The sequence below is a fragment of the Capricornis sumatraensis genome, chromosome X (genome assembly GCF_032405125.1).
Source record: "Capricornis sumatraensis isolate serow.1 chromosome X, serow.2, whole genome shotgun sequence".
NCBI classification, from domain to species: domain Eukaryota; kingdom Metazoa; phylum Chordata; class Mammalia; order Artiodactyla; family Bovidae; genus Capricornis; species Capricornis sumatraensis.
Genome location: NC_091092.1, coordinates 13,827,126 through 13,851,753, shown reverse-complemented (window position 1 = coordinate 13,851,753; position 24,628 = coordinate 13,827,126). Strand labels below are relative to the sequence as shown.

The window sequence follows — 24,628 nt, the reverse complement described above, 5'->3', positions numbered from 1 at the left end:
AACCCCAAATAACCAAAGCAATCATGAGAACATAAGTGGAAGTAGCATACTTCCTGATTTCACAATATATACACAGCTATAATAATCAAAACAGTATGGTATTGGCAGAAAAACTGACACATAAATCAATGAAACAGAACTGATATCTCAGAAGTAAACTCATACATATATGAACAATTTATTTATAACAAGGGAACAAAGAACATACAGTGGTGGAAGAAGTCTCTTCAATAAATGGTATTAGGAAAACTGGACAGTCACATGCAAAAAAAAACTGGGCCACTATCTCCCACCACACACAAAATTAACTCAAAATAGAGTAAAGACTTGAATGTAGGTCCTGAGACCATAAAACTCATAGAAGAAAACATAGGCAGTATGATCTTTGACCTTGGTTTTAGAATGATCTTTATAGATAGGTCTCCTCAGGCAAGGGAAACAAAACGAAAAATAAACACAAATGTGACTACATTAAACTAAAAAGTTTCTGCACAGGAAAGAAAACCAGCAACAAAATGAAGACAACTTACCAAGTAAGAGAAGGTATTTGCAAATCACATATCCCATCGGGGTTAAGATACATAATATATTAAAAAAACTCATAAAACTCAGCTTCAAAAAAATAAACAATCTGAATAAAAAATGAGCAGAGGACCTGAACAGACATTTTTCCAAAGAAGTCATACAGATAGCCAACAGGGACAGGAAAAGATGTTCAACATCACTAATTATCAGGGAAATGGAAATGAACACCACAATGAGGTTATCATCTCAAACCTTCACACCTGTCAGAACGTCTATTATCAAAAGGACAGCAGGGACTTCCTTGGCAGTCCAGTGGTTAAGACTCTGTGATTTCACTGCAGGGGGCACAGGTTTGATACCTGTTTGCAGAACTAAGATCCTGCAAGCTGTATGCCATGGTCAAAAAATTTTAAAAATAGAAAAGATACATGCAACCCTATGTCCACAACAGCAATATTGGTAATAGCCAAGATAATGGAAATAATCTAAGTGCTCAACAACAGATGGATAAAGATGTAGTATATACAGTGGAATACTACTCAGCCATAAAAAGATGAAATCTTATCATTTGTAACAACATGGATGGACCCTGAGATTACCATACTAAGTGAAATAAGTCAGACTAGGAAAGACAAATACTATATGATCTCCCTTACATGTAGAATTAAACAAAGACAAAAATCATTATTTTCTTTTTGTAATTCCCTACTTTAAACTTACATTCAATTAGTCCATGCTGAACATGGCAGATAAGAGCTTATGTTATGGGTTGAACTGTGCCCCCTCAATATTCACATTGAAGTCCTAACCCCCATTACCTTGGAATTTGACCTTTCTTAGATATAGGGTCATTGAAGATGTAATTTAGTTAAGATGTGGTCATAATAGAGTAGGGTGGGCCCCTAATCCAATGACTGATGCCCTTATTACATCCAGCAAGTGACGCCTAGAACAGGCTATTTGAAGGTAGGTTCCCCGAGCAACTAGTGTCATCAGCCCTATTGCTCAGAACAACTAGGGTCATCAGCTCTGTTGTTCCCCCAGTGTTGAGTTTTGGGGATGGACAGGACCCCACTTAGGATGCCACGGACCCCCCTGTAGGATAGACAGGGTGAGTAGGAGTGGGAAGTGTTAAACGGTTTAAGAGAAACCCAGTTTTCTAAAGGTTGAAAGAAACCTGCTTTCTTAGGGTTGAAAAGAAAGACCCTCTTGCCGAAAGTAGAGACTTTGACAAGGCAGACTCTTCTATAAAACTTAAACTTTCTGACATGGGTAACAATGAGTCAAAGGAAAGACAGCTCTTTATAGGAGTAATTTTTCAGTTATTAAGTAAGAGAGGAATTAAAGTTTAAAATCCAATATTCAGTCTTTTTTTTTTTTTTTCGTTTGTACAAGACCAATGTCCTTGGTTTCCAGACAAGGGCACTGTTAATTTAGATACTTGGGTGAACCTAGGAAAACAGCTAAAAACTTGTTATACTTTGCATGGGCCTGTAAATGCTTTTGCTCTGTGGAATATGATTAGAAATTTTCTTGACCCCCGTCATGAGGCTGTTAGATAGCCTATGGGAGTCTATAGCGGTGGATGGTAGTGGGTCTCCATCTTCTACGCAGATCATATTTTCTGCCATTGACGAACAAAAGGAGAGAGACTATGCTCTACCTCCCGAGGAAGGAGAGGGCTTACTGGACGCTGTGGCCGGGCGCCCTGGCAAGCCCCCTCCCCCTCTACAGAAACCTTTAAAAATTTATCCACCATTTTCTTGATTTAGGGCAACCACCGCCACCTCTGCTTGTGCCTCTCCACTTTGCCTCCAATGCCTCCCACAACACTGCCTAAGGTAGAAAAAGATAGGGAGATTTTTTTTAAAAAAAACAAGGGAGCTTCTAAAACAGAGCCTGCTCCTTGCAGAAAACCCCCTCAGGGGGGCCTCACCCAAGCAAAAAAATAAAAAAATAAAAAGAGAAAAACAAGAAAAGAAGAGAAAAAGAAACAAAAATAATCGTAATAAAAAGGATTCTAGAAATAAAATGTTTCTCTTATGGCCAAATAGAACATTGTTGCCGGCAATGTCCTGCTAAACAGAGACAACAAGCGATGCCAATTAACCCCAGGTAGCTCAGGCCTAGACCTCAGTTCCACCACCACAACAATATTAACCCCTGACATGCCGGTTACTCTGATTCCAAGGGAGTGGCTGGCCCCCTGCCTGAGGACATTCTGGACTTGTGCTAGGGCATAGCTTGCTTTCTTTTCAAAAAATTTTGGCAGTGCCTGGTGTAGTATATTCTGATTATACTGGGGAAATTAAAGTTTTGATCTCGCCACCTACTAAAACTGTACAAATTAATAAAAGTCAAAAAACAGCACAGCTTTTGCTTTTACCTTATTATCAGATAGGAAAAACCTTGACTTCTCAAGCTAGGGGCCCCAAAAGATTTGGATCTAGTGATCTAGCTTTTGGGCACAGGAAATTACCGCTTCTAGGCTTTTAAAAGATCTTTAGTGGCCCAGCTCCTGGCCAAAACATACTACTGAAAATGAGTTGATGGGATTAAAAAAAGTGGTATGCGGAGTGGAGGTGCTGCAGAAGAAAAGGTAAAGGAGAGTTTAAAACCTTGGAGAGTAGTGAGTTCCCTGTTGCTGGAGGTATTCAATTAAAGATTGGATGGTTGCTTGTCATCTAAAAAGCCATAGACCAGATTTAGATTATGGAAGGATAAGTGGAGAAGCTTATAAAGATATTGTGCAACACCTCTTTACTTGCGTCTCATATTTAGGTCTGCCAAAAGTTTTGAAAACTGATAATGCCCCTTTGAAGCTATGGAGAGATTGTTTACTAACTTTAAATGATTTCCAGAAATTCTTAGGGGATATTAATTGGATATGCCCACATTTGAAACTGACTACTGCAGATTTAAAGCCTTTGTTTGATTGTTTAAAAAGCGATCCGAATCCCAGTTCTAAGGGAAAGTTGACTAGTGAGACAGAGTCAGCTCTTGTGGAGAGGCTTTAAATGATCAGTTAATTAGGATTAATATTACCAAAAGATGAGATTAAGTTATTCTTGCCACAAAGCATACACCTACAAGATGTTTGTGACAAGAAGGGCCATTGGTTCCATCTACCAGTGACCACAAGAAAAATAGTTTTATCTTATCCCAGCTTGGTGGCACAATTAATTATAAAAGAAAAAAAAAAGGGTGTGGAACTTTTTAGAAAAGAAGTAGCAAATATAGTAATTCCATTCAATAAGGATCAACTGCAAGTCTTTTACAAAACAGTGATGATTGGCAAGTTGCCCTGATAGATTTCAGGGGTCAAATTTTGTTTCATTTGCCCTCAAGCCCCCGCAGTAGCTAAAAGTGCAAAAATATTATACCTGTGGAACTTTCCAACCCTATGTAGTTCCTTTGCTCCCCTTTACCCTATGGGGGAGGGACGTGCTGTCTCAAATAGGAGATGCTCAGAGAAGGCTTTTTCTCAATTTTTTAGTTATGAACAAGCGGTACAATTAACAATACTTTATATATTGTTATAAATACATAATATAAATATACTTGCCTAATTACAGTTTGCCTAATTGGGTATGGGTATAAATAAAATATAATAAAGATATACCTAATTTTATTTATAAATCTATACTTAATTTGTATATAAATATGTCTACTATATATACATATTATATATATACTGCACAATTATATTATACACATAATATATATATTGCAGTAATATAGTATGTATGTGGCTGATATTTATTGGTAAAGATTGGTGTGCTGTGATGATATATGTTATATATGCTGTATAATTATATTATGTGTGTGTGACATATATTATTGCAGTACATTGGTTTGTATTGGTTGGTATTAGTTGTGCATGTGTTGTTTTGCTGTAATATATATTAATATATTAATTATAAAGATTAATTCAAGTATATTGATTTATATATATGTCAATAAGTTTGTATTTGTTGTCATATATAAATACATATATAAATACATTTTGCATTTAGGTATATCTATATACCTAAATGAAATAAGGAGGTTATACATTTATTATTTAAATTTATACAGAGACCTAAACTAAACATTAGACCTAAATTAACATATCCCTAAATTCATGTCATTAAAACACAAATTTTAAAAATTTAAAGAAAATTGGCAAATTGCTATAGGAAACTATTGTGGTCAAATTTTGCATCATTTACCCTCACATGCTTTGTTAATTCAAAAACTAAAAGAAGGGTAATTTAAGTATAGTTCTCCACATCAAATCTTGCAACACGCTCTCTTTGTAATAAATAACTTAAATGAAAAGCCATTGGTAAAGTGGAAGGACCTCCTCTCCGGACAAAGGAGGGGTCCTGACCCATTATTAACTAGTGGTCGAGGATGTGCTTGTATTTTTCCACAGGACACAGATTCGCCAGTTTGGATCCCGGACAGACTGATTCACCATTGCTTTGATCACAGAAGAGGAAGGGCGCTCCTCTGCCCCTGCGCTGCCGCCGCATGGAACAGCCGTGCTCCGGGAGCCGTGGGCAGGACCAGCCTGGCTGCCGGGGCCCAGTGCGCCGTGCTCGCAGCTGGTAGCCCTGCCAGAGTCTGTGCTCGCTTGGCCGCCAGCAGGAGAGGCAAGATAAACATCGAGATCCCGGTGGGACTGACAGCTGCTGCAGCGTGAACTCTGACCAGAAAATGATTCTACTTATTCTATTTTAGCTTGTCTACCCTCTCCTTATGTTTTTTTTTCTTTGCTAATGACTCCGGAAAACTTAGTATACAAATGAGTTATACAGGTGGACTTAATGTAGTGTCTTGTGAAAAATGTATGCTTTCATCTTGCTTAACTCCTCAACATAATGTTTGTTCTTTTGTGGTGTTAAAACGTCCACCCTATATTATGGTGCCTGTAACTGTAACTACTTATTGGTATGATAATTATGGTCTTGCTGTGTTAAAACTACAAGATTTAATGTGATCAGGACGGTTTGTGGGCTTACTAATTTTAGGGAATTCAGCTTTAATAACAACAACTATTACTGTTACTATTACTGTTACTTTGGCAACAATATCATTGACTCAACAAGTGCAAATGCCCAATATGTTGAATAATCATATTTTAGGTGTTTGGAATAGCTCAGATATTAGTTTAGACTTAGGGAAACTTCATAATCAGATACAGACCATGGAACACTCTCGATTAGACTTCACTGCTGCTGGAGCCGCTAATGACTTTTTCCATACCTTCTCTAACTTTATTTCTGGAAAAAACATTCTGTCTAATATCTTTAGTTATGTTGCTGTTGGTGCTTTAATTCTACTTCTTATAATCATTCTTCCTTGTATTGTCAGGATTCTTCGGCAGAGCATTCTGAAGCTCGCGACTGAGCTGCATCTGGCTGTTTTAAGAAATAAAAAATGGGGAGGTGCCAGGAGCCAGTGTGAGGAACTCTGCCCATGGCAAAGATCATGAGAAAGGAGGCTCAGCATTACGCAAAGGTGGGATCGAGCCTCAGGAGACCCCCTGTTCCTAAGCATCTACCCCCAAAACCAGAGTCTACCTACTTTACTGTTTTATGCTCTCACCTACACCTCTGACTTTACAGGGGGCTGACCCCCACCACCTCCTTCGGAGAAGGAGTTAACTTACAGCTCCAAGTTAATAAAAATTCCTGGGCGTGACAAGAGTGTTTCAACTTACAAACTCCTCTGAAGGTTCTCTAGCCTACCTGAACAGGTTCGTCCGGCCACATGTGATTGTTTACAGCCTCCCAACCGTGAGAGGCATGAGATGCTTCAAACTTTCTAAATACAAACTCTTTTGAGAAGTTAGAAGATTATTAGTGAAGTATAGTGGGTTGATTAGAAATTATATTGGTGAAGGGTTTTTCATTTGTTGAGCCAATATTTGCTCCTAAATCTCCATATTCCCTGCTCTTATAATGAATATAACTAACATATAGGAGAAATAAGTATTAACCTTTAAGATTAATCATGTTAAACCTTAGGCTAAGTAAATTCCTTTTCTTGATTGTAATCCGCTACACCCTCATCCTATAGGAATGCAACTTTATTTGGAGGGTGGCGCCTGGTTTAAGAAAAAATCACCCCTGGAAAAAATAAGTTTTCTGGTTGACTGACCATTATCAGAAAGGGCCATAAAATTTCAGCAGGCCTCATGGCCAGAAGATGATGTAAAACCCCTAAGACCTTTGTATAATTTTATATGAAGCACCTGATTTTGACAAGGGTCAGGTCTGCTGACCCCGCGTGACTCTGTATTCATCCCTATGTATAACAAAAAGTATATAAGCAAACCTGAAAATAGAGAAAACAGATCAGAAGAAAACAGATCAGTTTCTGGAAAGACTGATTCCCCCGTGTCGTTTCTTTCTTGTTCTCCGTTTTTCTGGCTGAATTCCCATCTGGAGCGTGGGTACTCACCAAGCCTGCTAATATTGCCTGGGCTTCTAAGATCTGACCGGGGAGGCCTCAGTGTCTCCTCTCCTTCGGTAGAATGAAAAGACGCCTGTGGCCTACGTAGGTGGTGCAAATTCCTTGTCTTGGAGTTTTATTGGTATTCCATGTAAACCAAGTTATTCAGCCTCTTTTTCTCCACTAATTTTCCTACTACACTATTCTTTTCTAATCTCTCTTTATATCTGTAATTAAATAAGTTTTTTCCTAGGACGCCGATTCCGTCTCCCCTTCGAATTACCCTGGATCCACTGGGGCTGGACCCCGGCAGGTTGAACTGTGCCCCCTCAATATTCACATTGAAGTCCTAACCCCTGTTACCTTGGAATTTGACCTTTCTTAGATATAGGGTCATTGAAGATGTAATTTAGTTAAGATGTGGTCATATTAGAGTAGGGTGGGCCCCTAATCCAATGACTGATGCCCTTATTACATGGGGAAATTTGGACACAGAGATTGGAGTGATGTTTATACAAGCCAAGGAAAGCCAGAGATGGCTAGCAAATCACCAGATGCTAGAGGTAAGGCATGGGGCAGACTTTCTCACAGCCCTTAAAAGGAATCCATTCTCCTGACACCTTGATTTTGGACTTACAAAGCTGGGAAACAATAAATTTCTGTTGTATAAGTCAAACAGTTTGTGGTACTTTGTTATAGAAGCCCTAGAAAATTAATACAGATTTTGGTATCAGTAAGTGGTGTGCTGCTATAACAAATACATAAATACATAGAAGTGGCTTTGGAATTGGGTATTAAGTGAAGGGGGCTTTCCCGGTGGCTCAGTAGTAAAGAATCCACCTGCAATGCAGGAGATGTCAAGAGATATGAGTTCATTCCCTGGGTTGGGAAGATTTTTGAGGTGCATAACACAAAAAGCCTAGAAAGCCCTGAAAAGAATGTTGGTAGAAATATGGATTTTGAAGGAGAATCTCTTGAGGGCTCTGAAAGAAAAGGAGTGATAGAGAAAGTTTCCACTGTCTAAGAGGACACATTCAGTGTCATGAACAGAACTAGAAATGTGAATGTAAAATGTGTTTCTGGTAAGGTTTCAGACAGAAATGTTATTGGAAACTGAGTGAAAAATAATCTTTGATACAAAGTGGTAGAGTATGTGGCCAAACTGTGTTCTGTTGGATGGAAAGTGAAACATGTATAAGATGAACTTGTATATTTAGATGAAGAGATTTCTAAGCAAAGTGTTGAAGATACAGTCTGGTTTCTTCTTAATGCTTATAGTAAAATACAAGAAGGGAGAAGAATTGAAAAGGAATTGTTAAGAAAAAAAAGAATCTAGGAATTCCCTGGAGGTCCAGTGGTTAGGACTCAACACTTTCACTACCAAGGGCCTGGGTTCAATCCCTGGGTGGGGAACTAAGATCCCACAAGCTGCGCAGCATGGCCAAAAAATAAAAAATGAAATAAAAATGAAAAACCATCAATACTTGAAAAATTATCAGCCTTTCATATTGGAAAACATATGAAAGCTTGCTTTGGGAAGCATACTAAGAGCATTGGTAGATAACCATATGCCCAAGAGATTACGACTTGTGGATCCAGTCAACCAACTCAGTAGGCATGCTATTAGCTTCAACCAAAAGGAACATAGGTGGGAAGAAATGCAGGAATGCAATGCCATTGGACTTCTGGGATTCTACAGTCAGGAAATGAGCTGACAGAGATATCTAGCTGTGATCAAGTATTATCCTTCATGAAAAAGAAAAATGACCCTGAGAAGTGAGGCCATTTCCTCCATTCTAGAAGGCAGGGACACCTCCTGAATTCCAGAAGCCAGGGCCACTTTCTCAGTTCCAGAGTGCAGGGCCACCACTCAATGCCATGGGGGTGGGGCTGCCATCTCAGTGGGCCCAAAGGACACAGTACTCTGCCAGAGAGGATAATTCTGGCGCCTTAAAGCCAAATGGTATTTGCCTTGCTAGGTTTCAAATTTGCCTGTGACCCATAACCTCCTTTTTATTCCCAATTTCTCCCTTTTGAAATGGAAATACTTATCCTATGTCTGTCCCACCATTGTATTTTGGAAGGTAATATGTCTAGTTTCATAGGCTCACAGATGGAAAAGAATTTTGTTCCAGGATGAAACACCCTGCATCTCATCCATATAAGATTTATATGATATTTAGGAATGAGAGTTAATACTGGTATAGATTAAGACTTTGGGGGATGTTCTGATGGAGTGAATGCATTTTATATGTGAGAAGAACATGAGTTTTTAGAGGGCAGACTGTTATGGACTGAATTATGTTCCTGCCAAACACCACCCTGACTACCAATATGTAACCAATTACATGTTCAATGACCATAAAATTATGACCTTATTTGGAAGTAGGGTCATTCAAGATGTAATCAGCTACAATGAGTTCATACTAGAGTAGACTAGTACTCCAGAGTGGGTCCCTAATCCAATATGGCTGGTGTCCTTAAAGAAAAACTTGGACACATATATACCCACAGGGAGAATGCCATGTGAAGATGAAGGCAGAGATTCAAGTGATAACTTCCATAAGCCAAGGACTGCTAAAGATTGCCACTAAACCACTAGCAGCTTACTAAGGGAGATGCATGGAACAGATTCTTCCTCATAGCCTTCAGAGCGAACCCACCCTGCCTATACCTTGATCTTGGACTTTGGCAGCTGTAGAAAACTATACAACTTCTAGTAGCACTGTCCATTTTATAAGATAGAAACAAATGAAAAAGCATATGCTATGTATATACTTAATACAAATGACTTACTGTTTGCCACTTGGGGTTTGAGTAATTCTTTTCTTCATGACAGGGCTTGAACTTGCACATGCAGAATGACATTGAGAACTCCCAGAACCATCATTGTGATGATGTTTACCATCTTTTTCCTGACTTTGACTTTCTTTTCTAGCTGCTTCAGATGTTGAGGGTCGGTTAGCATTCTAAAACCAAAAATTTGAAGAAAACATTTTAAACTAATTCACAAAAATTATTTCTCTCTTAAAAGACTCTACACTTTTAGGGTATTCATTTTTTGTAACTTGAGTTGTGACAAAACTTTGTAATCATAACAATGCTTTTATAAAGTTAATTTATCTTAATCTAACTGCTAGTAACATATTTCAAAAAGATAAACAAAAGTCTTTCTTATATAACTGTAAAGTTGGATTAGATGCTTCTTTCCATAAGAACAGTAATCTTAGACATAACTTTTAAAAATATAAACTCACAGAAAAAATTAACTTGTCTTGATTTTGCCTAGAGTCCAGAAGTGGCCGCTTCTACAGCATTTATCCTCCAAGAGTCATTGCTACCTCTTAATAAAATCTGGGTAGAACTGCCAAGTCTGACAATAGAGCTAAAAACTTCCAGTGGGAATGTACATATACTTTTGGCCTGGACAAAAGGTAAGAAGTGAATGTAATCATAAATGCCACCTGGAAATCTAAATGAAGGCTATCGTGACAGGCTCATATTACATAGAAAGCAAAGACAAGATACCAAGTTTGGAGGGCCTAGGGAAATATCAGAAGCTGTGACTTTAGTCCAGACTGCTCCAAAATAAATGACATAAAAAGAAAACAAACTAAAAATGAAGCTTTTCCTTTTAGGTTTACATCATTAAGAGTTAATACATTTGAGTTCTGAATGAATTATACAAGATATAATACCAGAGAGGCGGTCCTAAGATGGCAGAGGAATAGGACGGGGAGACCACTCTCTCCCCAACAAATTCATCAAAATAACATTTAAACTCTGAGTAAATTCCAAAAAACAACTTCAGAATGCTGGCAGAGGACATCAGGCACCTAGAAAAGCAGCCCAGTGTCTTTGAAAGGAGGTAGGGAAAAATACAAAAGACAAAAAAAGAGACAAAAGAAGTAGGGACAGAGCTCCGTCCCGGGAAGGGAGTCTTAAAAAGACAGAAGTTTCTAAACACCAGGAAACACTCTCACTGCCGAGTCTGCGGTGAGCCTTGGAACCACAGAGGGCAACATAATCCAGAGGAAAAAAAAAAAGAAATAATTAAAACCCACAGATTATGTGCCCAATGGTAACTTCCCTAGTGGTGAAGCTGCTCAGATGCCTGCACCCGCCACTAGCAAGCGGGGGCTGGGCAGGGAGTCAGGGGCTGCATTGCTTAGAGTAAGGATCTGGCCTGAACGCCCCGAGGGCAATCTGAGGGAACTAACTTGGGCTAGCAAACCAGACTGTGGGATAGCTACCACACAAAAAGCCCTAACCTAAGACACCACCAGGCCCACTCACAGAACAAAGGACTGAACAGAGCTAGCCAGCTACAGACCATCCCCCTCTGGTGACAGACAGCCAGAGTCGGAAGGGGGCAATCGCAGCCCCAGGGAGACATTATCTACCAAACTGCATGCAGGCTTCTTTACTATGACTTCTTGGGGTTCTGGACGGTCAACATCTGCCTGAGAAGGTGCGCTGGTTGTACACCCAGAAAACCGAGCGGCAGGGACAGGGGAGGTGATAAGTTGCAGTGACCGCGCTCACCAAACACCTCGTCACCTGAGCTGCTCAGACCTGGGAAGGGCACAAAACACAGGCCCAACCAAGTCTGCACCTCTGAGGACTATCTGAGTACCTGAACCTGAGCGGCTTAGACCTGGGAGGCGCATGTAGCCCAGGGCTGGCCTTGGTCAGTTCCCGACGGAGCAACCTAGAGCCTGAGCAGTATCAGCGGGGAGGGCATACGTGCCGTGAGCAGAGGCAAACCCAATGTGGCTGAGACACTGCAAGCACACGCCAGTGTTATTTGTTTGCAGCATCCCTCCCTCCCCACAGCGAGACCCAAGTGAACCTAAGTGTCCACCACTGCCCCCTTGTGTTAGGGCGGAAATCAGACACTGAAGAGACCAGCAAACACAAGAAGCTAAAACAGAGGGAACCTCCTTGGAAGTGACAGGTGCAATAGATTAAAACCCTGTAGTTAGTACCAACTACACAGGAAGGGGCCTATAGATCTTAAGAAATATAAGCCGGACCAGGGAACTATCCGAAAATGAACTGACCCCACACTGCTCACAACAACACCAGAGAAAGTCCTAGATATATTTTTACTATTTTTACGATCATTCTTTAATTTTTTAGATTTTTTAAGTCCTCTATTACTCCTTTAATTTTTCATTTTTATAACCTACTATTACTTTGCAAAAAAAAGACCCTATTTTTTAAAGAAAACTTCATATATATATATATTGGGGGGATAATTTTTGTGACTTTTTTCTTTTCTTTAATATGGTATTTTTGAAAATTCAACCTCTACTCTAGATTTTTAATCTTTGCTTTTTGGTATTGGTTATCAATTTTGTACCTTTAAGAACCCAATCTTCAGTACCCATTTTTCCTTGGGAGCAACATTACTGGCTTGACTGCTCTCTCCCTCCTTGGACTCTCCTTTTCTCCACCAGGTTGCCTCTATCTCCTCCCTCCCCCTTCTCTTCTCTACCCAACTCTGTGAATCTCTTTGTGTGTTCCCGACGGTGGAGAACACTTAGGGAACTGATTATTGGCTGGACCTGTCTCTCTCCTTTTGATTCCCCCCCTTATCTTCTTGGCCACCTCTGTCTCCTTCCTCCCTCTTCTATTCTCTGTATAACTCCATGAACATCTCTGAGCGGTCCAGACTGTGGAGCGCACATAAGGAAGTGATTACTGGCTAGCTTGCTCTCTCCTCTTTTGATTCTACTTCATCTCCTTTGGGTCACCTCTATCTCCCTCCTCCCTCTTCTCTTCTCCATGTAACTCTGTGAACGTCTCTGGGTGTTCCTCACTGTGTAGAAACTTTTCATCTTTAACCTAGATGTTTTATCAATGGTGCTTTACATCATGATGAAAGGAGCAATCCAAGAAGATATAACAATCATAACAATTATAAATATATATACACTCAACATAGGAGCACCACAATATGTAAGACAAATGCTAACAAGTATGAAAGGGGAAATTAACAATAACACAATAATAGTGGGAGACTTTAATACCCCACTCACACCTATGGATAGATCAACTAAACAGAAAATTAACAAGGAAGCACAAACTTTAAATGATACAATAGACCAGCTAGACTTAATTGATATCTATAGGACATTTCACCCCAAAACAATGAATTTCACCTTTTTCTCAAGTGCTCACGGAACCTTCTCCAGGATAGACAACGTTCTGGGCCATAAATCTAGCCTTGGTAAATTCAAAAACATTGAAATCACTCCAAGCATCTTTTCTGACCACAATGCAGTAAGATTAGATCTCAATTACAGGAGAAAAACTATTAAAAATTCCAACATATGGAGCCTGAACAACACGCTGCTGAATAACCAACAAATCACAGAAGAAATCAAAAAAGAAATCAAAATATGCATAGAAACGAATGAAAATGAAAACACAACAACCCCAAAACTGTGGGACACTGTAAAAGCAGTTCTAAAGGGAAAGTTCATAGCAATACAGGCATACCTCAAGAAACAAGAAAAAAGTCAAATAAATAACCTAAGTCTACACCTAAAGCAACTAGAAAAGGAAGAAATGGAGAATCCCAGGGTTAGTAGAAGGAAAGAAATCTGAAAAATTAGGGCAGAAATAAATGCAAAAGAAACAAAAGAGACTATAGCAAAAATCAACAAAGCCAAATCTGGTTCTTTGAAAGCATAAATAAAACTGACAAATCATTAGCCAGACTCATCAAGAAACAAAGGGAGAAAAATCAAATCAATAAAATTAGAAATGAAAGTGGAGAGATCACAACAGACAACACAAAAATACAAAGGATCATAAGAGACTACTATCAGCAGTTATATGCCAATAAAATGGACAACGTGGAAGAAATGGACAAATTCTTAGGAAAGTACAACTTTCCAAAACTGAACCAGGAAGAAATAGAAAATCTTAACAGACCCATCACAAGCACGGAAATTGAAACTGTAATCAGAAATCTTCAGCAAACAAAAGCCCAGGTCCAGACGGCTTCACAGATGAATTCTACCAAAAATTTAGAGAAGAGCTAACACCTATCCTACTCAAACTCTTCCAGAAAATTGCAGAGGAAGGGAAACTTCCAAACTCGTTCTATGAGGCCACCATCACCCTAATACCAAAACCTGACAAAGATGCCACAAAAAAGAAAACTACAGGCCAATATCACTGATGAACATAGATGCAAAAATCCTAACAAAATTCTAGCTAACAGAATCCAACAACACATTAAAAAGATCACACACCATGACCAAATGGGCTTTATCCCAGGGATGCAAGGATTCTTCAATATCCACAAATCAATCAATGTAATACATGACATTAACAAATTGAAAACTAAAAGCCATATGATTATCTCAATAGATGCAGAGAAAGCCTTTGAAAAATACAACATCCATTTATGATAAAATCTGTCCAGAAAGCAGGAATAGAAGGAACATACCTCAAAATAATAAAAGCTATATATGACAAACCCACAGCAAACATTATCCTCAATGGTGAAAAATTGAAAGCATTTCCTCTAAAGTCAGGAACAAGACAAGGGTGCCCACTCTCACCACTACTATTCAACATAGTTTTGGACGTTTTGGCCACAGCAATCAGAGCAGAAAAAGAAATAAAAGGAATCCAGATTGGAAAAGAAGAAGTAAAACTCACTGTTTGCAGATGACATGATCCTCTACACAGAAAATCCTAAAGACTCCACCAGAAAATTATTAGAGCTAATCAATGAATAGAGTAAAGTTGCAGGATATAAAATCAACACAAAGAAATCCCTTGCATTCCTATACACTAATAGTGAAAAAACAGAAAGAGAAATTAAGGAAACAATTCCATTCACCATTGCAATGAAAAGAATAAAATACTTAGGAATATATCTACCTAAAGAAACTAAAGACCTATATATAGAAAACTATAAAACACTGGTGAAAGAAATCAAAAAGGACACTAATAGATGGGAAAATATACCATGTTCATGGATTGGAAGAATCAATATAGTGAAAATGAGTATACTACCAAAACAATCTATAGATTCAATGCAATCCCTATCAAGCTACCAATGGTATGTTTCACAGAGCTAGAACAAATAATTTCACAATTTGTATGGAAATACAAAAAACCTCGAATAGCCAAAGCAATCTTGAGAAAGAAGAATAGAACTGGAGGAATCAACCTGCCTGACTTCAGGCTCTACTACAAAGCCACAGTCATCAAGACAGTATGGTACTGGCACAAAGACAGAAATATAGATCAATGGAACAAAATAGAAAGCCCAGAGATAAATCCACACACCTATGGACACCTTATCTTTGACAAAGAAGACAAGAATATACAATGGAGAAAAGACAATCTATTTAACAAGTGGTGCTGGGAAAACTTGTCACCAATTTGTAAAAGCCAACTAGAACACTTTCTAACACCACATACAAAAATAAACTCAAAATGGATTAAAGATCTAAATGTAAGACCAGAAACTATAAAACTCCTAGAGGAGAACATAGGCCAAACACTCTCCGACATAAATCACAGCAGGATCCTCTATGACCCACCTCCCAGAATATTGGAAATAAAAGCAAAAATAAACAAATGTGACCTAATTAAAATTAAAAGCTTCTGCATAACAAAGGAAACTATAAGCAAGGTGAAAAGACAGCCTTCAGAATGGGAGAAAATAATAGCACAAGAAGCAACTGACAAACAACTATTCTCAAAAATATACAAACAACTCCTGCAGCTCAATTCCAGAAAAATTAAACGACACAGGATGTGGTCCACTGGAGAAGGGAATGGCAAACCGCTTCAGTATTCTTGCCTTGAGAACCTCATGAACAGTATGAAAAGGCAATTTGATAGGATACCAAAAGAGGAACTCCCCAGGTCATTAGGTGCCCAATATGCTACTGGAGATCAGTGGAGAAATAACCCCAGAAAGAATGAAGGGATGGACCCAAAGCAAAAACAATACCCAGTTGTGGATGTGACTGGTGATAGAAGCAAGATCCGATGCTGTAAAGAGCAATACCGCATAGGAACCTGGAATGTCAGGTCCATGAATCAAGGCAAATTGGAAGTGGTCAAACAAGAGATGGCAAGGGTGAACGTTGACATTCTAGGAATCAGCAAACTAAAATTGACTGGAATGGGTGAATTTAACTCAGATGACCATTATATCTACTACTGTGGGCAGGAATCCCTCAGAAGAAATGGAGTAGCCATCATGGTCAACAAAAGAGTCTGAAATGCAGTACTTGGATGCAATCTCAAAAACGACAGAATGATCTCTGTTCGTCTCCAAGGCAAACCATTCAATATCACAGTTATCCAAGTCTATGCCCCAACCAGCAACGCTTAAGAAGTGACGTTGAACAGTTTTACGAAGACCTACAACACCTTTTAGAACTAAAACCCAAAAAAGATGTCCTTTTCATTACAGGGGACTGGAATGCAAAAGTAGGAAGTCAAGAAACACCTGGAGTAACAGGCGAATTTGGCCTTGGAATGCAGAATGAAGCAAGGCAAAGGCTAATACAGTTTTGCCAAGAAAATGCACTGGTCATAGCAAACACCTTCTTCCAACAACACAAGAGAAGACTCTACACATGGACATCACCAGATGGTCAACACCGAAATCAGACTGATTATATCCTTTGCAGCCAAAGATGGAGAAGCTCTATACAAAGACAAGACCTGGAGCTGACTGTGGCTCAGATCATGAACTCCTTATTGCCAAATTCAGACTCAAACTGAAGAAAGCAGGGAAAACCGCTAGACCATTCAGGTATGACCTAAATCAAATCCCTTATGATTATACAGTGGAAGGGAGAAATAGATTTAAGGGCCTAGATCTGATAGGTAGAGTGCCTGATGAACTATGGAATGAGGTTCGTGACACTGTACAGGAGACAGGGATCAAGACCATCCCCATGGGAAAGAAATGCAAAAAAAGCAAAATGGCTGTCTGGGGAGGCTTTACAAATAGCTGTGAAAAGAAGAGAGGTGAAAAGCAAAGGAGAAAAGGAAAGATATAAGCATCTGAATGCAGAGTTCCAAAGAATAGCAAGAAGAGATAAGAAAGCCTTCTTCCACGATCAATGCAAAGAAATAGAGGAAAACAACAGAATGGGAAAGACTAGAGATCTCTTCAAGAAAATTAGAGATACCAAGGGAACATTTCATGCAAAGATGGGCTCAATAAAGGACAAAAATGGTATGGACCTAACAGATGCAGAAGATATTAAGAAGAGGTGGCAAGAATACACGGAAGAACTATACAAAAAAGATCTTCATGACCCAGATAATCATGATGATGTGATCACTAATCTAGAGCCAGACATCTTGGAATGTGAAGTCAAGTGGCCCTTAGAAAGCATCACTAAAAACAAAGCTAGTGGAGGTGGTGGATTTCCAGTGGAGCTGAAAGATGATGCTGTGAAAGTGCTACACTCAATATGCTGGCAAATTTGGAAAACTCAGCAGTGGCCACAGAACTGGAAAATGTCAGTTTTCATTCTAATTCCAAAGAAAGGCAATGCCACAGAATGCTCAAACTACCGCACAATTGCACTCATCTCACATGCTAGTAAAGTAATGCTCAAAATTCTCCAAGCCAGGCTTCAGCAATACGTGAACCGTGAACTCCCTGATGGTCAAGCTGGTTTTAGAAAAGGCAGAGGAACCAGAGATCAAATTGCAAACATCCACTGGATCCTGGAAAAAGCAAGAGAGTTCTAGAAAATCATCTATTTCTGCTTTATTGACTATGCCAAAGCCTTTGACTGTGTAGATCACAATAAACTGTAGAAAATTCTGAAAGAGATGGGAATACCAGACTGCCTGACCTGCCTCCTGAGAAATTTGTATGCAGGTCAGGAAGCAACAGTTAGAACTGGACATGGGACAACAGACTGGTTCCAAATAGGAAAAGGAGTACGTCAAGGCTGTATATTGTCACCCTGCTTATTTAACTTCTATGCAGAGTACATCATGAGAAACGCTGGACTGGAAGAAACACAGTCTGGAATCAAGATTGCCGGGAGAAATATCAATAACCTCAGATATGCAGATGACACCACCCTTATGGCAGAAAGTGAAGAGAAGTTAAAAAGCCTCCTGATGAAAGTGAAAGAGGAGAGCGAAAAAGTTAGTTTAAAGCTCAACATTCAGAAACGAAGATCATGGCATCTGGTCCCATCACTTCATGGGAATGGGGAAACAGTGGAAACAGTGTCAGACTTTATTTTTGGGGGGCTCCAAAATCACTGCAGATGGTGACTGCAGCCATGAAATTAAAAGACGCTTACTCCTTGGAAGAAAAGTTATGACCAACCTAGATAGCATATTGAAAAGCAGAGACATTACTTTGCCGACTAACGTCCGTCTAGTCAAGAGTATGGTTTTTCCTGTGCTCATGTATGGATGTGAGAGTTGGACTGTGAAGAAGGCTGAGCGCCAAAGCATTGATGCTTTTGAACTGTGGTGTTGGAGAAAACTCCTGAGAGTCCCTTGGACTGCAAGGAGATCCCACCAGTCCATTCTGAAGGAGATCAACCCTGAGATTTCTTTGGAAGGAATGATGCTAAAGCTGAAGTTCCAGTACTTTGGCCACCTCATGCAAAGAGTTGACTGATTGGAAAAGACTCTGATGCTGGGAGGGATTGGGGGCAGGAGGAGAAGGGGACGACCGAGGATGAGATGGCTGGATGGCATCATGGACTCGATGGATGTGAGTCTGAGTGAACTCCGGGAGATGGTGATGGCGTGCTGTGATTCATGAGGTCGCAAAGAGTCAGACACAACTGAGCAACTGAATTGAACTGAATCAAAAGATGGGCCAAAGAACTAAACAGACATTTCTCCAAAGAAGATATACAGATGATTAACAAACACATGAAAAGATGCTCAACATCACTCATTATCAGAGAAATGCAAATCAAAACCGCAATGAGGTACCGTTTCACGCCAGTCAGAATGGCTGCTATCCAAAAGTCTACAAGCAATAAATGCCTGGAGAGAGTGTGGAGAAAAGGGAATCCTCTTACACTGTTGGTGGGAATGCAAACTAGTACAGCCACTATGGAGAACAGTGTGGAGATTCCTTAAAAAACTGGAAATAGAACTGCCTTATGACCCAGCAATCCCACTGCTGGGCATACACACCGAGGAAACCAGAATTGAAAGAGACACATGTACCCCAATGTTCATCGCAGCACTGTTTATAATAGCCAGGACATGGAAACAACCTAGATGTCCATCAGCAGATGAATGGATAAGAAAGCAGTGGTACATATACACAATGGAGTATTACTCAGCCATTAAAAAGAATGCATTTGAATCAGTTCTAATGAGGTGGATGAAACTGGAGCCTATTATACAGAGTGAAGTAAGCCAGGAAGAAAAACACCAATACAGTATACTAACACATATATACGGAGTCTAGAAAGATGGTAACGATAACCCTGTATGCCAGACAGCAAAAGAGACACAGATGTATAGAACAGTCTTTTGGACTCTGTGGGAGAGGGAGAGGATGGATGACTTGGGGTAATGGCATGGAAACATATATAATATCATATAAGAAATGAATTGCCAGTCTAGGTTCTATACAGGATCCTTGGGGCTGGTGCACTGGGATGACCCAGAGGGATGGCATGGGGAGGGAGGTGGGAGGTGGGTTCAGGATGGGGAACACGTGTATGCCCATGGTGGATTCATGTTGATGTGTGACAGAACCAATACAATATTGTTAGGTAATTAGCCTCCAATTAAAATAACTAAATTTAAATTTTAAAAAATATATAATACCAATTGTGGTTACAATCAGTGTTGTCAGAGATATACTATGAATTCTCTGGCACCATACCCGTAGTGTTTCAGATGCTGAGGCACTTTCAGTTGCACTGAGATGAGGGACATACTTTATAACAGTAATTATTCCCTGAATTGCAATGCGCTTTTGTTCCCTATACTGCAAGTCTTCAATCTCCACCTTCACTTCACTTATAGCTGTCAAAAGTGATGCAACTGCAAAAGAGTAATTCCAAGGAAATTGTAAGTTTTAAAGAACTGAAATGAGAAAAATAAGAATTAGATTTGCAATGTAATTTCACAACATGAAAATTATAAACTTGCTAATAACTTAAGTATGTGAGACTTTATATTTGGCATCCCCTTAGGTGATGTTGGTAAAACTGGCAAAATATATTTCAGTTCAATCGTGATACAGTCTTCTAGTCTGGTGTCTTAATCTGAAACAGAAATTTTACATATTGAATGTAATTTATATATCATACTTCAAACTATAAAGTGTTGCTTAGCCATTGCATAGAAGCACAGATGTTAATATTTTCTATATTCTGTATATAGCATATACTACATATTGCTGGCATTATGAAGTATAGAATGATGCCAATATTTAGCTGATGATAGATCAGTATTTCAAAGTTTCTTTTTTTTCCAAACCTGTGCAATTATCCCACAGCTTTTCAAAAAGAATATATGCTAAACTTTTCAACTATCATATTTAAATTCTACTAAAATAAATTAACATTGTCTCTCATCAGTACTTATTCTGAATCTCAGTAATTTTGATATCATTTTTATTTACAGGTGGAGCCTCAACCGTGTTATATCCAATACACAGTCATCCACAAGTTTTGCAATACACATATCCGTAAGTTTTGCAAACCCGCAGATACAAAGAGCCAACTGTAATCACTGTATATCCCTTATGTAAGGCATTTGAGCATCTGCAGATTTAGGTATCCATGGGGCTCCTTGAACCAATCCCCTATGGATACCAAGGGATATCTATGTATCATTCCATAAAAGTGGCCTAATACAGTTGTATCTTGATATCAAATTGTCCAGTGTATCCTTTCATATGTTTAATTTAAATAATATTATAGGAGTTGGGATCTACCAACTCAGATTTTATCTCAAAGACCTTAAATCAAGATATTATCTCCATTTAGTCAGTCTATATTCCTTTTTTCTTACAGTCTAATAAAATAAAAATATCCACCTTTATGGGACATATGTTTTTATATCTTGATAAAGATCAAATTATTAATAGTGAGTATTGCTACACTTTGGTCTACTCAAATTAAAGAATAAAGATGACTAAATGAGAAGGCATATAGCATACATATAGCATGTAATCATAAATGACTAGTAATTTCATCAGTACCTTTAAGAGAACTACTATACTTCGAAAATTTCTCTGGCACTGGAGGATAGGGGTAATATCCACCCATAACAGCATTCTTCACTTCACCAGAATCGTTCTTCACTTTAACCCACTGAATAAAGTTTTTTACCTTGGCATCATCGTTATACGGCTGGCCTTTATGACATTGCATGAAGGGTAAAAATAAGGAGAAAAAAAAAATCACTGTAGTAAACCACCTGGACTTTTTTGTGTATAAAAACATTTTAATATAAGATCAATCTTATGTCACCAAGAAAAGAAGTCAACTTATTCACTATGTAGCACATAATTATACTGAATATGCATATAAAATTATCAAAGATGGTAAATAAATCCTAAATCTAGAAGGAAATCAAACATATTACAGTTTCTGTGGACTACACTGTAGCTGTCTGTAGGATATCAAAAAAAGCCAGAAGAAAAAGAAATCTAATAGTCTGGACTTTTCTAACTATCCAACTGGTTAGCATCTTCTTAGGAGACCAATTTTTATCTATTAACCTGAAGGTATGATAGCACATATGAACTAAATTTTCTGTGAATATAGCTCAGCATTTAAACTCATGCTTTTGAAATGTACTTAAGCGTCATTTACATCTGATATTATTAGTATGTATTAGCTCTGATATTACTCATATTTATAAAATGAGGTATAAACAAAGATGTGTATTACATCCTTCCTAGGACTCTTCTTTGACAAATTTCCTAATTACCAAGATGGTAGCATTCTAGTAAGTAAAACATTTCACAGTACTCTCTCACTCATCTGATTTTTTTGCCCACATTATCAGAGAGAATGGAAAAAAAAAAAACTTGTAGATAACCAGTGAGACTTTGCTTGCTATGTAAGTAAAATGCAAGTCTGAGGACCAAAATTTAACATACATTTTCATTTTAACAGTTTAAAACTACTGTTAGTTGAATCCTTATTGTGAAACAGGGCCAAACAGTCTTCAATCTGTGAAGCCATTTATGATTATCTAACTTAACATTAAGCAGGAATTAAAGTTAACTGAAGGACATAAAATTCTTCAGAAAGTCAGAAAATTGTTGCTTGAATTGTAAATCATCTCGAAGCAATAGATTTCATAGGCTGTATATTCTTTATTGGGGCCTCCTGGTGGCTCAGATGGTAAAGAATCTGTCTGCAATGCAGAAGACCCAGGTTCAATCCCTGGGTTAGGAAGATCCCCTGGAGAAGGCAATGGCAACCCACTCCAGTATTCATGCCTGGAGAATCCCATGGACAGAGGAGCCTGGTGGGCTAGTCCATGGGGTTGCAAACAGTCAGATACGACTGAGCAACTACTGTGCACATGCACACACATATTCTTTGTTAAACCAATCTTATAGTGAAGGAGTTCAAAATAAGGCTGTCTTGTGGTTGAATGTTATAATAGAAAATTTAATTTAATGAAGAGAAAATATATTAGATTTCCAATTAAATATATACAAAGAAATTGCTTACCAGTAATAAACATGTGACTCTCATTTGTAGTGGTTAGGTAAAGCAGTTTAGGTACTTGATCATCATTTCTGACAACTTTCAGCTGTGTACACATGAAATATGTCACTGAAGGAAAAGAAAATACTTATGAAATTATTTATGCATTTCAAAGGGAAATACCTAGATCACAATCTCTAACAGAGTGCTTCTCAAGTTTTACTGAACTCAGGAATCACTTGGGATAATTGTTAAAATGTAAATTCAGATTCAGTAGTTTTATTGTGAGGCCTGAAATTCTTTGCTTAGTGAGATCTTAACACTAGTGATACTACTGTTGTTAGCCCTTTGACCACACTTGGAGCAACAAGGATCTAACACTTTTCCTTTAGGAAGTATTAATACAGCAGCTGCACATAACCGAAGGCCCTGCTTGCTAGACAGTTGAAGAGTGAAAGTCTTTTAATTGGCCACACAACTGAGTGTGAACCGTTATTTCCTACAGAGAAAAAAAAACTGAGCTTCTCCATGTTTTCACTGATTAACCCAATCTAACCTGATCCCTGAAATTACTCTCACTCTTTCCATCAGATAGGGCTACACACTATTAATGTGAACTTGTTTATGCAAGTGTTTTAATTGTGTTTATCTCAATTAGACTTTAAATCTCAAAGACAGGGCTTCTATCATGTATTCTTTTCTGTTGGCTTTCCTCACCAACTAGATAGACTAAAAAGAATCCTTGAAAATGAGGTTATCATGTCTTCAGATTTCAACCACTTTCAAAAGCTATCAACTGTTTTGTAACTATCAGGTTATTTAGGAAGAGTTTACTTATGCAAAAATATCTTTAAAATTTTAACTTACTATGTGCCAAAACAGTTGTCTTACAAATCAGGAAATGAAGAAATAAATATAAATACTTGCAATTTCCTATCAACAGTAAGCTCTCATTTGAGAATAAATATTTCCCTGGAGCATGATAATATCTATAAATTTATTTCCTGTATCTCTCATTTACTAGTTTTTTATTTTGGAGCAATGAAAAGAAATAAAATCTGTTCAAACGACTAAGGATAATTCTCTTGATTTATATTGTTTTTCATTTATTTCAAAAACTATACAAAGATGTGAGTATTCATGATTAAAGATGCTGACATAAGAATACTAAAGAAATCTCTAATTCTAAGTTCATGGTTGCTAAAAATAAGACATTTGAACCTAACACCTTCTAGCTGTTTAAAATCTCTCTTGACCTTTATATCCTCACCCATAAATTTGTAAAAACATCACCTGTTTAAAAGGTAACTGTAAGTACAAAATTAAGTAACATCTATGAGCAACTAATATACAGTAAGCAGTGAAAAAGTTTTCCCCTTAGTTCTTCACTCTCCTTAATGAAAAGTAAAAAAGGTGGCCCTGGGCCAGCGGTGCCCCAGCATGCACACACCATGGGCCTTCCACAGCACCATGTATCGCCAAAGCCTGTGATTCTGAGCACACACATATACAAAGTAAAATAGATGCCCTACTACCAAAGGATTCTGGTACTGTTCCAGAAGATCCTTAGTTATGTTCTTTATAGGCCTCAAGCTTCCTTAATATTCACCATTTATTTCACAGTTTTTTCCTTCACTCTTGGTCAAAAAATGAAAATGAATAGTGACTGTTGTCAACTCTTGTACTAGAGTAAATCTCACTAAGCTCCATATAGACTTTTCTTAAAAGACATATTTCATGTTTCCGTAAGAAATATAATGTGACTACATGGCAAAATTTCTGTGAAAAATCATTTGCCAAAACATGTGTCAGTTAGCTATTAAAACAGCTATAGTGGCTATAAAGAGAGAGGGATCTGGCCATAAAACCCGTCTAAATTGTCATGAGCGATCATCACTATCAACCATCTATGCCCTGAGAGAAGTTATATGAAAGGTCATAGCCCCACTTACCTTGGAAACCCATACCTTGGTTTTGGTCAAAATTCT

At 38.3% G+C, this 24,628-nt stretch overlaps 1 pseudogene; it reads right to left on the bottom strand.

The window, feature by feature from the left end:
- Nucleotides 1-24,628, bottom strand: part of LOC138071111 (RPA-related protein RADX-like) — a 99,882-nt pseudogene that overhangs the window by 43,205 nt on the left and 32,049 nt on the right.